Source organism: Procambarus clarkii, chromosome 30, assembly GCF_040958095.1.
Source record: "Procambarus clarkii isolate CNS0578487 chromosome 30, FALCON_Pclarkii_2.0, whole genome shotgun sequence".
NCBI lineage: Eukaryota > Metazoa > Arthropoda > Malacostraca > Decapoda > Cambaridae > Procambarus > Procambarus clarkii.
Genome location: NC_091179.1, coordinates 35,449,576 through 35,453,507, shown reverse-complemented (window position 1 = coordinate 35,453,507; position 3,932 = coordinate 35,449,576).

Genomic DNA, 3,932 nt, shown 5'->3' with positions numbered 1-3,932 from the left:
AGGGTGGGAGAAATTGTATTATTCACAGAAACATATTGGAGCCTGTCAGTAAGGTAGGATTTGAGGTATTGTAGGGAGTGTCCTCTGACTCCATAATGATGTAATTTAAGAAGAAGGTTTTGGTGGTTGACAGTGTCAAAAGCTTTACGCAGGTCCACAAACAACCCAACAGGGAACTCATTTTTATCAAGAGCTGTATGAATCGAGTTAAGCATACTAATAAGTGCATCGTTAGTGCTTTTTTTTGGGTCTGAAGCCATATTGGCAAGGGCTAAGTATATTGAGTTTGGCTAGATATGAGTAAAGCTGCTTATAGATTAGTTTTTCAAATTTTTTTGACAAGTTTGGCAGGATAGATATAGGTCTGTAGTTGTTAACATCTGTGAGATCACCACATTTGTGGACAGGCGTTACTCTCGCTTTTTTTAGAATATCTGGGAAGGTTTGGAGTTCAAGAGACTTGTTGAAGAGCAAAGCAATAGCAGGGGCTAAAGATCTGGAGGCTTTTTTGTAAATTAAAGTTGGTATCTCCTCAAGGGCACCAGACTTGGTTTTAAGGGAAAGGATTATCTCATTGACGTCAGTGGAATTAATAGGCTTTAGGTACAGAGACTGTGGATAGTTACCTGAAAGATAGTCATTAATGTCTGTACTGGAAGATGGAATATCATTTGCAAGGGATGAACCAATGGAAGAGAAGAACCTATTGAACTCAATAGCAGAATCAGAGGCTGAAAGCTGACCATCGTTATTAGACAGGAGAGTCGGTTTGTTATTTAAAGACTTCTTTGATCCCAATATTTGAGAAATTGTTCTCCAAGTTTGTTTAATGCTGCTCTTTATTTGGGTAAATTTATCTTTGTAGTATTTAGTTTTGGCTCGTCTAATTATCTTAGATAGCAATAATGAGTAATTCTTTGAGAATTCTTTGGAGACAATTCCTAACCTATACTTCTTCTCAAGGTCATGTTTTTTATTAATAGATTTAAGTATTCCCTTTGTAAGCCAGGGATTGTTAAGCCTTTTGGTTGTGACTTGTTTTGTAAGCATAGGACAGTGGGTATTATAAAGGCTAAGAGTTTTTTGAAGAAAAGATTGCACTGCTAGGTTGATGTCCACTATGTTACCTAACTCGGACTCCCAGTTGACATTATCAGCAGCAGTTATAAAATTGTCTATAGCAGTTTCATTGTGTAGTCTAAAACGTATCACTCTTGACTCAAGAGGTGGTTTGCTAATGTTAGTTAAGAGAAATGTGGGGTAATGATCTGTAGTGCTATCGGTGATTATACCTGAAGTAAACGGAGAGGTTATGTTTGTCCAGATGTGATCGAGCGTCGTGGCAGTGCTATCAGTGATTCTAGTAGGTCTAGTGATTAAGGGTATGAGGAAGCAGGAATTCATACAGTTGAGGAAGCTAACAGCAGTGGGGTGTTCAGGCTCGCAGAGGTCAATATTAAAGTCCCCTGCGATAATTAGGTGGTTTTTGTTCAGTCTGTTATCAAGTATTAGATTTCTAAGGTTTGAGTTGAATTCGGACACATCAGTGTTAGGAATTCTATAAACTGCACCCACAGTCAGGACAGACTCGGCACCCTTGACTCTGAAGCTGGCAAAGATATACTCCCCATAGCAGTCTCTGGTTCTAATTTCTTTTAAGCATGTTAGTTCTTGGTGGTAGTAAAGAGCAGTGCCACCACCTCTCTGAAGTTGACGACAGTTGTGAATTGCTGAGTAGTTAGGCATGTTAAAGAGCTGAGTAGTATCCTCTTTCAACCATGTTTCAGTAAGTATTATAAAAGAGAATTTGTTGTCAATAGCTTCAATCAAGGCACTAACATCATCGAAGTGTTTACCTAGGGATCTAACGTTCAAATTGATTACAGAGATATTGTGATTATGAGTTAATACATTGTTTACATCATGTGCTGCAAAATATCTGCAATTTAGATCATTAAAGTGATAATTGTCATAGATAGTGGATAAGAGGTTAAGTTCAGGGTCTATACTTGTCTGCATAAAAAAAGCTGATTGCAGGAAAAACAAGGGAAGAAAGGCAAATAACAAGGTAGAAATAAGCTATAAAATAGGGAAAAAGATGTACACAATACAGAACAAAGCAAACTCAAAAGGGGCTTACAGGGGTACAATGGAGTAAGGGAGTAGGGCTAGGCTAGGCAACCTAGGTAATAAATGAGATTAACGAAAAAACATATAAACATGGACTATACAAAACACAAGATATAGAAATACAAAACAAAAATATAATCAAGACTAAGCAATACAAAAACAAATTGAGCAAAAATGAAAAATGAGGTAGATTGCTTACAAGTACTCTCAGGTACACTGTAAGTAACAATTTGCAATTTGAGATGCAGGCAAAGCCAGGGGTACAATGGAGTAAGGGAGCATGGCGAGGCTAGGCAACCTGCGTAATAAATGGAATCAAAGAAAAGTTGAATAATAAGCATAGGCAAATTTAAGCTAATGATTATTAACTATAAATAGTTCAGTTATGACTGTATAATTAATAAGACCTGAAGAACTATTTATGCACTCAATTAAATAATTTCAGTAAATGACTAGTTAAGAGTAAGTTAAAAATTAAGTCAGAAAATGAAACAATGAGACTTAGGAAACCTAGCCCCACTAGTTGACAGGGGGTTAATTAAGTTAATTCACTGGGAGTGATAATGAGCTGAGACAGACCACATTGGGAGAGGAAAGCGTTGAGGTTCTCTTCTTTAGTAATTGTGAACATTTTGCCCTCTGCGGTTTTTCTCACCTTTATCAGTCCATCTCTAACGAAGCACTAATGAATCGCATCTGGGTTTTTTTTGACGGATTTGACGCAGGCGGTAGAGGAGGTGCTGTCTGTTCCTAGTCAAGCACTCGTTGATGTATAATCCCTTCCATTGGGCTACAGCTGTCCGGACTAGATTGGATTTCGTGAACTGGGAAGACAGCTTCAGGCGAATTTTCAGTTGGTTTTGACTTGATGGATTCTTTTTGCCTACTCTGTAGGCAGCAATAACGTCAGATTTGTTTAGAATGAGCTGCAATTTGTCTTTTAAGAGATCCAGAGCTATTTCGACACAGTTTTCACCATCATGTTCCACAGGTATATCTTGGGACGACACTATAACAGAGTCTAGCAGCTTTTGCTGGTCTTGTTCATCCTGGAAGACAGAACGCTGGGCTGAAAATGTACTGATACATGCAGTCATTTTGTTGAGAGCTTCCTCCTGTTTTTTAATGGCTTCATCAGTTTTCAGAAGGTTGCTTTCCTCACGGAGATCATTTAAATCATGCTGTAGTTGGTCTTGGCTTGCCTTACAGTTTCTAATTTCCTCGAGGAGGAGGGTTATTTCTTGTTGTTGTTGTTGGAGATTAGCGCGGATCGCTAGATTCTCATTTGAGGAAGTTGAGGAAGGTAACAGCAGTAGGGTATTCAGGCTCGCAGAGGTCAATATTAAAGTCCCCTGCGATAATTAGATGGTTTTTGTTCAGTCTGTTATCGAATATTAGATTTCTAGGGTTTGAGTTGAATTCGGACACATCAGTGTTAGGAATTCTATAGACTGCACCCACAGACAGGACAGACTCGGCACCCTTGACTCTGAAGCTGGCGAAGATATACTCCCCACAGCAGTCTCTAGTTCTAATTACTTTTAAGCATGTTAGTTCTTGGTGGTAGTAAAGAGCAGTGCCACCACCTCTTAAGGATGATAAGGAGTCACTTACAATTAATGTATCAAGTTTGGAGACTTGTACACATTTCAGTGCAAGGAGCAAGGCAAATAGTTCAGTCTGAAGGGTAGAGGCCCAGTTGTTTATACTGTTACATATAATTGTGTGGTGGTCTTGCTATGGGGGACTTGGTATTATTAAGGGGTAAGGGTAGTTAGAAGACAGAGTATCAAATATGGGAG